The sequence below is a fragment of the Benincasa hispida genome, chromosome 8 (assembly GCF_027475165.1).
Source record: "Benincasa hispida cultivar pf3 chromosome 8, pf3_genome.v1.1, whole genome shotgun sequence".
Classification (NCBI taxonomy): Eukaryota; Viridiplantae; Streptophyta; class Magnoliopsida; order Cucurbitales; family Cucurbitaceae; genus Benincasa; species Benincasa hispida.
Genome location: NC_143485.1, coordinates 29,433,971 through 29,447,170, shown reverse-complemented (window position 1 = coordinate 29,447,170; position 13,200 = coordinate 29,433,971). Strand labels below are relative to the sequence as shown.

Sequence of the window (13,200 nt, the reverse complement as noted above, 5' to 3'; positions counted from 1 at the left end):
GCACTATGCATTGAAAAAGGATACATAAGAAGTAGGGCCAAGTAGAACATGCAAGACACCTCAAACAAGCTCCATGCATTGGAAGTTAGGTAACAACCATGTGTGGATGGCTACCATATATTGAAGGACCAAGGAAGTAAGTTATGAAGTAAGGGAAGCTAATTTTGGAGGGTTGAACTTGAGGAAGAAGCAAGCCATGCGTTGGAATGGTTTGCCATAGGAATTAAGTTGGAATGGAGACACGACATGCATTGAAGAGCTTGAAACCTAGTGATGCATTGAAAGCAAAGCAACATCCATGCATTGAAGCAAGCCCCTATACGCTGGAAGTAAAGTTTTGGACAGTGACAAACACCTAATATGGCTGAAGCATGAGGTGACTTCATGAGACTTAACCAAATTTGAGGAAAAGTCCAGCTAGGGAGATTACGTTGCAAAGTATGAATGTTGGAAATTCATGCAAAGTTTTCTATATATATGGGTTGACAAAAAGAGATCAATTTGGCCCTTTTTACTCAACCAAATTAAGAGATTCCACCGAAATTTGATGAGTGTGAAGGAATGAAGAGTTGGGGCTACTGAAAAGAAACTTCCACGAAATGATGCTGAAAATCAAAGAAGATTCAAGGTAGTGCAAATTCTGAGTTCAATCGGACAGTCCGTGATATTTGGTGAATTCTTGTTGATTAAAGAAGAGTTAAGAGCTCAAATTTTGAGGTAAGATGGCCAAAAGAATGTGAAAGAATTTCATAGAAGGAAGTTTTGAATTTTAATGAATAGATTTACAGTTATATGTTCTAAAATTAGAACCTGGGATTTAGGTGATAAAAAAGCAAGTAGCTGACTTAGGGGTTGAAAGAAGCAAGCTGTGTAAGCATTTCACTTGTGCTAAGAAGGATATTTTCAACAATATCGAAGCTCTTTGAGTGTGGAATATAAACCTGGGCTGTAATGATAATATTTGGCCAGAAAGATGCCCAAAAGTTTAGGGAACCTGATGAAGGCACGAATTCGAAGTATTTGAAGCATTCTGAGCTCTAGACCGAAGTATTTGAAGCCTCCAGGCTTAATATTTTCTAGCTCTATTTCATAAAGCATATGTCCTTCAGCATTCCTTTATTTCATGCTAGTTATTGCAGTAGATGCTTTTAAGGCTTATTTTAGTATAATGCTTGATGTTTTAAATTGAATGATCTTAGTATGATGTGATGAGGAAGCCAATACTGAAGAACTATGAGAAGGTATCTGGCTTATGGTGAGAAAATCATACCAAAGGATTATGAGAAGATATCTCGCCCCCTAGTACCTAAAGTATTATGGTACCTAAAATATTACCTCATGAACGTAGGTACAGTTTGACGTTGATTGTGTCGATATTACTCCACATCAACTAAGAATTTTGAGATTGAGTGGTTAAGCAAAAGGGGTTGTCCTACTAGGTTATGACATGATGAATTCTATTTGAGATTTTCAGGGTTTTATGCATTATGATGATTTACATGTTTTATTGCATAAAAACCCTAGGCTTTAGAAGAGTTGTATGATTTTCAAAAGGAAAGATATGCTTTGAGTTATTTAAATCATTTGAGTCATTTGAATATGGATTTCGATAGTTGTTTGAAAACATAGGTTTCTATGGTAAAAGCATATGTTTTTAAGTATGCCACACGCTGGGCTTCCCAGTTCACGTTTTCCGATGTTTTTGTTTTTCCCCCAGGTAGCAGAAGAGTTCAGGAATTCCAAGGTTGCAGGTTGTTTGACAAAGATGGATCACTCTTCCACTGATTTAAAAGAGTTTAATAGTCAGGTGTAAATCTGGTAGTGGTCAATAATTAGTTAGGCTTTACAGAATTAAAGTCCGAGTTGATTTGTAATAAATTATCTCTAAGTGATGATGTGGAAATAATATAATGTGATGATAAGTTATGTTGAGTTCTTGAACGGTTATGATGTTTTATAGGTTCAATTGGCAGAAGATGTCATAAGAGGATTGGCATCTGCTGTCTTCACATCTTCTCTCGGGTTAAATAGGTAATCTGGGAGGGGGTATGACAAAAGGATAACAAGAAATGAGGTTGATTTTTCTTATTGCATGTTATTGCCACTTTGGACTTAGGAAGTTTAATTCTTGGCCTCTCGAGACAGAGTAGGGGAAAAACGAATCGAGGGCCTTATAAATCTATTCCTGGTTTTTTCTAGGCCTAAGTAGAAGGGCTTTGAACTTTCTTATACATGAATAGATTTGAAGAAGCCTTCTTAATTTGCCTCACTTTATTTTTCTTTCTTTCTTTTTTTTTTTTTTTTTGGATGACATTATTGATTGCAAGCATGATCCTGATAAACTATTAAAATGAGAGAATCAGGCTTTGCGATTAAGTTAACATATCTTTGTGCATAATTGTGTCTTTCTACTTTGTTTGGGATGATCAAGAATTAAGTTAGGGTGTTTGATAGCACCATAAAATTACTAATTTCTCTAGCTTAATTCGAACTCGTTCTAGGATTTTACACATTTACTTTATGATTTTGTAGATATTGAGCAATTAAGAGGTAAAATCAACCATTAGCTGAAATGGGACAATAACGAACCAAAATAGAGCTTTGAAATATCAATCATGAAGAAAGAGAAGGAAAATAATGGAAATGCCCTTAGTGCCTGATGCAGCAATGCTCGTGCCACACTACACCCAGCGCTCTTTCTAATAGAGAGCATATTGATGTAGCGTCGCAGTGCTACCCTGGAGCGTTCCGGCGCTCTAGACTTTGACAAAAGCAGACAATGCACACGATGTGAGGCGCCGTTACGCCCTTTCTTCCCTTGTGCTTCAATAACTGAGGCCAACACCCAGCGCTAGGCGCCAACATTTTTTTTATACACAAGATTTTGTTCAATTTAGGGCAAGCCATCCTTAATGTTCCAGCCTCCAGCTCCAATTTCTCTGTATTTTCTTCTTCCTAACATTAACTTTTTGTAGTTTTTTATTTCTTTGTATAAAACTTCATCTTGGCATATTTTGTAGCTAAAGTAAGTCTTATCTAGCTTAGGATAGGATTGGAACTCATAAATTCTTGGTTGTGAGACTCATATTTAGTTCTAGTTGCTATTAGATTTTATTTTGTTTTGTTTTGTTTTATTGAATTTAACTTCTATGCTTACCAATCATTTATGGTTTGATCACTTGTTGTCACTAGAAGAAATTCGGGCTTTAATGTCGGTTTTAAATCGACATTAAAGAGCTTTAATATCGGTTGGCAACCAACATTAAAGGTAGTGTTATTAAAGGCCTTTAATGTCGGTTGCCTTTAATGTTGGTTTTAAACCGACACTAAAGGCCTTCAGTAACACCAATATTGCAGCCTACCGACATTAAAAGTCTCAACATTGAAAGTTTTGCAACCGACATTAAAAATCTTTAGTGATTAAAGGTCTTTAATGTCGGTAAGCCTTTTTTTTTAATTCTTAACCGACATTGAAGCCCGAATCTATCCGTTTTTTTTTTTAATTTTGTTGTCGAATCCATTTTTTTAGTCAAATAAGTTAAAAACGACATTATATGTCTCGTGTTGGGTCAGGAAATGTCCGCCATTGTTTTATATTAAAGAGTATAAAAAAAATTGCATGGCGAGCCCATCAATATTTGTCTTCCACCTATGAATTTATCCACAAACAAGAATCAATATTTCCAATCCATTACATATACTCATCAATATTTGTCTTCCACCTATGAATTTATCCACAAACAAGAATCACAATACCAGAACCAGACTTTCATAGAATACTTACACCAAAGCCATCATTTCTCTCATTCACAAATATCAAGTAGTACTAATTCCATGAATAAACAAGAATCACAATACCAAAATCACAATACCATGAATACAGCTTCCAATAATAAACAGATCATATCTTCCACCTATGAATTTATCCACAAACAAGAATCACAATACCAGGACCAGACTTTCATAGAATATTTACACCAAGCCATCATTTCTCTCATTCACAAATATCTAGTATTAATTCCATGAATAAACAAGAATCACAATACCATAAATACAGTTTTCAATGATAAACAGATCGTGACTTCTACCTATGAATTTATCCACAAACAAGAATCACAATACTAAAACAGACTTTCATAGAATACTTACACAAAGCCAACCAGAACCAGACTTTCATAGAATACTTACACCAAGCCATCATTTCTCTCATTCACAAATATCTAGTACTAATTCCATGAATAAAGCAAATCACAATACCATAAATACAGCTTTCAATGATAAACAGATCATGTCTTCCACCTATGAATTTATCCACAAATAAGAATCACAATACAAGAACCAGACAAGAATCACAATACAAGAACTCGACTTTCATAGAATACTTACACCAAAGCCATCATTTCTCTCATTCACAAATATCAAGTAGTACTAATTCCATGAATAAACAAGAATCACAATACCATTATCACAATACCATGAATACAGCTTCCAATAATAAACAGATCACGTCTTCCACCTATGAATTTATCCACAAATTCATTCTAAGCTAGCATTTACATTCTATTGAGACAAAAAAACAAGAATTACATCCTTACACAAATAGGCCAACAAAACTTGCCCATTGGGTCCGAATTACGTTGATCTCTCCTTGCATATATGCATCTTTTGTATTGAACTACAAAAAGAAAAAAAAAAGATAAACTCAACATAAGTTTACGTCCATTTATAAATTAAAGCTAGCACTATATAAAAAAATAAATAATTTACGTACGAGGCTAGTAATGGGAGTAGTAGGATTATGCACTATTTCGTATATATACTTTTGCACATAGTACCCGCATCCTACATAATCTAATTGATGAAGGCACTGCATATAAAGTTGAAAACAATTGTTAAATTGTTATAAAGAAGTCGAATGAACATAAATTGTTAAAAAATGAATACAAATTTACCTTTACAGGTTTCCATTTTGGAGAAGACCGATAGTGTTGGAGATCGTGTTTGGTTTGCCATGTTTTCAATCCACTAAATAGTTTAAAAACATTAGTTAAATATAAATACTTCAATTAAGAGCTAAGAAAGTTCATTTACACTTACATATTTATAACTCCATGAAAATCCTCTTGAACCTTGCTTCGAAGAGAATCCAAAACATACACACAATTTTTTTGTAGATTGATTAAAATCAATATCCAATGATAACTATAATAAGCAACAATTTTGAAATATTAGTACGTGTATAATACAAATTAGCCACAACATAAACACAATTTACTTACTCTGTGTTATATGGAATGAGGACTATTTGGTCTAAATTAGCCAATTCTAGTTGATTGGCTAAATTTCTAGAGGATATCTTGAGACTTCACATGTGGCGATATTTTTGCTTGATATAAAAAAAACTTATTCGTAATATCACGACCACATTCTTCCCAAAGATACCTAAACAAAATAAAAGTTATTATTTATCAACATGAAACAAAGTATACATGAGTGAATCTAGATGAGTAATACTTACGCAATGTATGTCAAAATACACATGTAGCTTATTTCAACCATATTGCAATATTGGAGCAAATCATCATGGCCTAAATAAATAAATTTGTCTCTTCCAAATATATGCTCGTCCAAAGAGATACGGATCATGTCTACATCGTTCACGTTATGCATGCAATAATTTGATAGTACCATTAGCGTTAGCATATTTGGAGGACTGGCTGAAGCTCTTAATTGGTGAATGATCCTACCATAACCAAAGTTACAAAAATTCAAAGTAGGAAAAATAATAAATAACCAAACTCATAAACTGAAAAGGAAACATACTTTTTTTTCGTCACTCATAACTACAAGTTCATGAGGCCATTTTACGAAGTTGCCCATTGCTTACTTTAAGAACTCCATTTTACCCTTCACAGGAATTGGTATAGGCAAATCTTCTCCAATGACAATGTCAATCAGAACTTTAACAGTTAAGCATGACACATCATCATCAAATGTTGTGGCTACTGCAACAATATTATCTATAGTTCCTATAGCCAAGTGGCATGGTGTCCCCTTAACAAATTTAAAAGTACTTATGTCATACATGGTTAAGCACGTACAATATGATTAAAATTTAAAAGTCACAATAAATAAATTACCTCCAAATCTTCTTTAGACATCTTCTGAGTATCTTCTTCTTTAGACATCTTCTCAGTATCTTCTTCAGATGCACTTAGTGCAACAATTCCAACAGATTATTTGGACTGATGAGATTGTTTACTGTGAGTTATTTCTCTTGACATTTTACCATGTCGAACAATTTTTTGACTAGAGCCTCCTTCAGTTTCTTGGCTCATAGAGAACTTTGGTTTTACTAATTTGAAATATTGAGAATGGAAAACAAAATCACCCATTCCTCTAACATGTCCCAAATGTTCTTCCGTACCCAATGCTTCGGTGAGAACATCTTCACCTTCATGAACTTCAGCCAATTTATCCTGTAAAACATATTACAATTTTCACACAATATCTATATCATCTTAAACTTATATATATGTCATCTTAAATTTTGCATAATATATACTTACAATCCGATTGGCATATTCTCGAGTAACTTCATCAAAGTATTCATTATTCTTTCTTTTTCTTGCTTCTTTCCATAAAGTCGCCCGATAAGAATGGTCATTCGATAGGTTTTACATGAACATACATATTCAATTAGCATAAACATATTAGAATAAAATTTTAATTTAAGTCGAATAACTCACTAATTCTTGGGCAAGATTCACATAGCCCTTCCGAGAAATGTGGTGATTATATACACATTTCACACGTCTTTCTCTTTTAACACGACTGATTTTCTATACAATAAATCTAGTTGAAGTTACCTATCAAAACAATGATAATGTTGACATGTAATTTATTGTGAATGACTTACCTCCCATTCTTCACTCAATCGTTCATTGATGAACTATGTCCAATGATCTTGCTCTATATGAGAATATTGTTGTGGTAGAAATTGTTAGACCGAAGATTCATTTTTAAATGGAAGTATGAACTTTTGAGTCAACGTTGTCTTGAAAGTTCGAAACTTCCTAGATGCAGACATTAGTATACAATGTTTGGACTTAGAGTCCATATTGAACGACATTTGCACAATGAAAAAAGTAGTTAAACAATAAACTACTATGCACATGAATTAAAAGTTTAGAAAACATACCGCTACACAATAAAAAAAGTTTGTCTTTTAAATGATTTGGAACTTTTTTCCAAGAATCATACGTTATAGGAATTTGTTGTCAAACACAAACTCCTATATAACTCTGCATCTTCTTTGCTCCAGATCCAACCAGTTGTCCATGTTCATTATAATTGATCATCAACCGTTGCCCAGATGTCCTTATTTGTGTCAACTCAGACATTGTAGTTGGGCCACGTAGTATACTTATTCTACTATATTTTTGTGGGATCATATTTCTATCATCCTCACTGCTACTTGCTGAAGTTTCCATGTCAATCTAAAAAAAAAACATTACTCACACAAAAAACATATAATATTATTATTTAAATAAATATAACCATAGTAAACGACATACCATTTTTAATACATTATTTATCAATCCATCGACCCTCACAGTCATGTCTAATGTATGTGGATGTTGTATCATCAATCTCAGTAAATGTATCAATATTGGGTATTCTTTGCATACCTCTATAACCACACTCTTGTAGCATATCTCCTATTTCATCTTCATAAAAATCATCCTCAATTGTTCATTGTGGAGATGTTAAAACAATTGACCAACCCGAATTTGCAAGGTCTTTTACATAGAACACTTGTTTGCTTGAGAGGCTAAAATAAATGGGTCTGATTTATGTCCAATATGATTGAGGTCCACAATAGTAAACCCAAACTCGTCTGTTTTGACTCCAGTTCTATTCTCAACCCAATTACATTTGAATAAAATAAATTATAATCCATGATAGTCAAGCTCCCATATTTCTTGTATTACACCATAAAAGGTCATATCTGACATGACGGGCCTTTTATCCTTAGCACTAGAGACTTACATTGTGGTAGTCGTTATACTAACTCCACTATTTTTAACCCTCCTAACATCATCGCGATTCTTTGTGTGATAGTAGTAACCATTGACCACATAACCAGAATATTTTGCCACAGTTGGACAAGGTCCATTAGCTATCCATCTCAAAGAAGGCGATATGGAATTTTTGGGTACTTCGAGAGCTAGTGCAACTTACGATATATTTCATAATACTTTAGTAGTTAACATTTAATTATACATCAAATAGTAGGTCTCTAAAGATTACCCGTGTGGACAACCACCGACTAAATGTATAATTATGCTCTTCTTGAAGCCACTTTCTACTTTTATTTTTATCAGAATTGAGCTTAGACAAAATATCCATATGTTGCCTATTATAAATGACAAAGTTAGTAGATTATTGAATAATCAAGTAACCTAAAACAAGAATAAGATGAAGATCTACATACTCGACATAAGGAAACACATCATTTACATTTTGAAGGACATAAAGATGAGCTTGATCCAACTCATCCTTACTCGATCTGATAAAAAAAGCAGCTGACAATGCTCTATCAATGTTTGAATTTTCTTTCTTTGTTAATGAGTTTAGCCCAATAGAATTAACACTAGATACGAATTCAGAACAAAACTCTATAGTCTCTTCAACAATATAATTTTCTCCAACACATCCTTCTGGTCGATTTCTATTACTACATAAGTTTTCAACACTTTCATGTATCGTTCAAAAGGATACATCCACCTCAAATAAACAGGTCCACAAAACTCAACTTCTCTTACGAGATGCACTACAAGGTGTACCATTATTGTGAAGAATGATGGAGAAAAATACTTCTCTAAGAAGCATAGAGTGACAACGATATCCTCTTGCATACCCTTTAACTGAGATGAATCGATCGCCTTGCAACATATAGCATTAAAGAAGAATCATAGGCGAGTAATTGCAAGTCTTACATGTTTGGGTAAAATATCACGAATGGCTACCGGTAATAATTTTTGCATAAGAGCGTGATGGTCATGCGACTTAAGTCCATAAAGTTTCAAATCTGTGAGCGACATTAAACTTTGAATGTTCGATGAATATCCTTCAGGTACTTTAATTTCTGATAGTACCTTACAAAAGCTCAATTTCTCAGCTCGTGTTAATGTATAACATGCGGGAGGTAAAAAGACTTTTTTCTCTCCTACTTGAGGGGCTAACTCTAATCTAATGTTCAATTCCACCAAATCTAATAGAGTCTTTATTCCATCTTTTGTTTAACTAGGAATATCAAGCAATGTGCCAATAAGATTTGCACATACATTCTTTTCAATGTGCATCACGTCTAAACAATGTTGCACGTCAAGATACTTCCAATATTCTAACTCGAAAAGAATAGATTTTTTTTTCTTCCAATAAGTTGAAGTGTTATCTCCACTGTTATTTTCTTTGATACTTTTCTTACCAAATGAATATGGGTACTTACTTGTTTCTACAAGAATTTCTTCCCCATTCAATGGTTCTGGACCAAATTCTAATTCTAATGCGCCGTTAAAAGGTTTCTATTGTTTCCTATATAGATGATGGCGAGGTAGAAACTTGCGATGCCCGAGATATGCCATCCTCTTCCCTTTTGGTAAATAAGTGGATGAAGTATTCTCTCCACAAATTGGACATGCATGATATCCTTTAACTGTACAACCACACAAGTTACCATACGCAGGAAAATCATTAATGGTTTATAATAAAATGGCTTTAAGCATGAAACGTTGTTCTTCATATGCATCTAACATTCTACCCCATCTTTCCAAAGTTTTTTCAAGTCATCTACTAACAGAGCTAAATAAACATCTATGTCATTTCCCGTTGTTTAGGACCAGACATTAGTACAGTCAACATAAAAAATTTTCGCTTCATGCACAACCATGGAGGTAGATTATACGTCACTAACATCACTGGCCAACAACTATATCTACTACTCAGATCTCCATGTGGATTTACCCCATCTGTCGAAAGAGCAAGACGAAGATTTCTAGGTTCTAACCTAAACTCTGGCCACAAATTGTCTATTTTTTTCCACGATAGGGCATCTTTGGGATGTTTTAATAAATCATCTGTTTCTTTTTTTTTTTTTTAGCATGCCACGTCAATAAACTTACTGTCTCTTTACTTCAAAACATTCTTTCAAATCTTGGAATTGGGGGGAAATACCACAGGACTTTTGCTGGGATATTCTTAGCCCTTTCGTTTAAATTTTTTTGAAGCTTCCATCTTGACGTGCCACAAATGGGGCATACATTTGCATTAGAGAGTTCTTTTCTAAACAAGCAACAATCATTTCTACATGCATGAATCTTCTCATACTTCATTCCAAGAGTACCCAACATCTTTTTTGCTTCATAGGTAGAAGTTGGAATTTCATTAGGACTAGGTAATATGTCATGAATTAATTCCAACAACTCAGTGAAACTCTTATCGCTCCATCCAAATTTAGCTTTTAAATTATATAACTTTACCAATGTAGATATTTTGGAAAAAGTTTTACAATTTGGGTACAATAGTTTCTTCGCATCATCTAATAATTCTTCAAAATTATCGGATTTTTCACTAAAATAGTTATTGTATGCAGCCTCAAACATTCCAATTGTGTCATCAACATCAACACCATTCTCATCAGCTTCGTCTCTTTCACTAGCAGACACATTTTCATTGTTCCTCTTAATCGGTAATGATTCACCATGAAAAATTCATGTTTGATAACTTTGATCTATACCATTAAAAAATAAGTGTTCTCTTATTTTGTTCATATCTAGAGTATTTGCATTAACACACTTCAAACATGGACAATTCATGACATTCGGTATATTTGAATGTTGTAGACCATTTTTAATAAACACCTCGACCCCTAAGCCATACTCAGCTGACATTCTATTCATTTTCATCCATGACTTATCCATGATTGTAAAATATGCAACTTAATCTACAAAAAAAAAATAATAACAAGGAAAAATTTAAAAGCATAAAATTATGATTGTAAAATATGCAACTTCAACAAATTTAGAACAACTAGACTTTTAAGATAAGCATCTTATAAATATTATCTTGTCCTTGTTATTAATGTTGTTATGAAGTCCTTTTTGTGTTGGGTGCACCTTCTCCACTTGTCAACCTTCTTAAAACACGTCCAATGCAATCTTCCTATCTTCCTTCCAAATCCCCAAGAATCAAAATTTAGCCTTACACGTCAAACTTGAACCTAACAAATGAAAAACTTCACTCAACACCACACAACAACTGGCAGTGAATTCTAAGTTAAAGCCAATGGGAGGTAAGGACTCTAAATGGTAACATATGGAGATGACAAGCATGAACCATTAACCATGTTACGTATAAATTAGAGTTTACAAAAAAAATGAAGAAAACAAGACATGAGATCTCACAAGATGTTACAATAAAATTGCTCTAACCAGGATGATAGTATACTTTCTTGCTTTCACCTCTCCATTCTAGTAAAAAATAACGTTACAAGGTGGCTACAATTAAAAATGAAGAACAAAAGGATGTGAATGCAACAAAAGAAGAAATGGAAGTGTGAGAAATGTTCAAAGAGATACGCTGTGCAATCTGATTGGAAAGCACACTCCAAAACTTGTGGCACTAGAGAATACAAATGTGATTGTGGAACTCTATTTTCAAGGTATATATATATAACTCTAATAATTAGATGTAAATAATTAATTAACTAATTAATTATGTTTTAATTAGTATGGAAATTGTGTGAAACACAGGAGAGATAGCTTCATAACTCACAGGGCATTTTGCGATGCATTAGCAGAAGAAACAGCAAGAGTAAAAGCAGGAACAACAGTAAGCAATAATCTCAACTACAATTTAATGGGTGGAGGGTGCATAGAAGATGAAACAGGGTTATTCACGGGCCAACACTTTGGTTCAATTTTGAAGCCAATTTCAGTGAAGGAAGCAACAATGACAATAAGAAGCAATGTTCAAATGATTGGGGGGCCGATGATGATGTACGGTGAAGATGGAGTTTGGGGAAACCAGTTACAAATGGGTGATTATTATATTAATCATAATCAAAATCAAGGGTTAATGATGAATAATGGAGGAGGAGTTTCTTCATTGTACAGCCATCAATGACAGCAAATGAATCAAACCCAGATGGGAAATATGTCAGCTACAGCTTTGTTGCAGAAAGCTGCTGAAATTGGGCCAACTTGTACTACTACTACCACCACTAGATCAGCCCCATCACTACTACAACTACAACAGGGGTTTTTGTTTAATAATGGGAGTGAGTTTTGTAATTCTTCTAGTACTACAAGTAGACCAATTATTGTTGCTGAGAATGATAATAATGGGAATGGGAATGAGATGTACACTGTAAAACGGCGTCGTACTCGGAGTGAATTTGAGTGTAGAAGTGGAAGTGGAAGTGGAAGTGGAACAACAAGAACAGGGGAGACGAGGGAACAGGATAATGTGTTAATAAACTCATCAAAACATAGCATTACAATTGAGCTTACAGACAACTCAACTGACCAATCAAACTAAATACGAACACTCGATTAAGCCAGATGCGAACGATGTGAGAATTTCTGATGAAACTGATCTAAGGAGGCAGGTTCGAAGGGAAAATGGAAAGAACCATGGAGAAAAGGGAGAATATGGAATACCTGCGATGGAGAAGCTTGGATGACGAGCTCGTTTCCGATTCTAGCAAGGCATGTGACTGAGCGAGCAAAGGTGAGACCGCCCGATGACCGAACGAGAGAGAGAGAATCGCAGCTACTGAGATAGGAGACAACCCCACTTGAAGACAACAGTGAAGACAACCCCACCTGAAGACAAACGGCCGACCAGCAGCTACTGAGAGAGAAGAGAATTTGATTGTTACCACCTTCAATCTCTTTCTATGGAATCGACTAGCAGCAGCTACTGAGAGAGGTGAGACCAGCAAGGGTTTGAGTTTGAGTTTTGGTAAAGTGAGAGAGCTAAGAGAAATAAAATTTAGGTCTACGCGCACGAGAGGGAAATTAAAATTTTGATAAAATAAAATAATAATAATAATAATGAGAGGCCTTCAATGTCGGTTTTAAACCGACATTGTAGGCTATCTTCAATGTCGGTTTAAAACCGACATTGAAGATC

At 34.3% G+C, this 13,200-nt stretch overlaps 1 long non-coding RNA gene and 2 pseudogenes across 2 annotated transcripts; 1 reads left to right on the top strand and 2 right to left on the bottom strand.

The window, feature by feature from the left end:
- Positions 1–4,441: 4,441 nt before the first annotated feature.
- On the bottom strand, positions 4,442–6,704 carry LOC120083789 (uncharacterized). 2 transcript variants are annotated; one of them, XR_016531295.1, is made up of 9 exons: positions 6,570–6,704; positions 6,141–6,479; positions 5,824–6,054; positions 5,519–5,743; positions 5,280–5,442; positions 5,098–5,202; positions 4,953–5,025; positions 4,772–4,867; positions 4,442–4,675 (listed from the first exon to the last, which is right to left on the bottom strand). It is a non-coding gene; the product is annotated as an uncharacterized LOC120083789 (long non-coding RNA). The 2 variants fall into 2 exon arrangements; XR_016531296.1 differs by lacking the exons at positions 5,824–6,054; positions 6,570–6,704.
- A 1,604-nt stretch (positions 6,705–8,308) lies between these two features.
- Positions 8,309–9,912, bottom strand: LOC150034494 (uncharacterized; annotated as a pseudogene).
- A 1,552-nt stretch (positions 9,913–11,464) lies between these two features.
- On the top strand, positions 11,465–12,719 carry LOC120084002 (zinc finger protein MAGPIE-like; annotated as a pseudogene).
- The last annotated feature ends 481 nt before the right edge of the window (positions 12,720–13,200 follow it).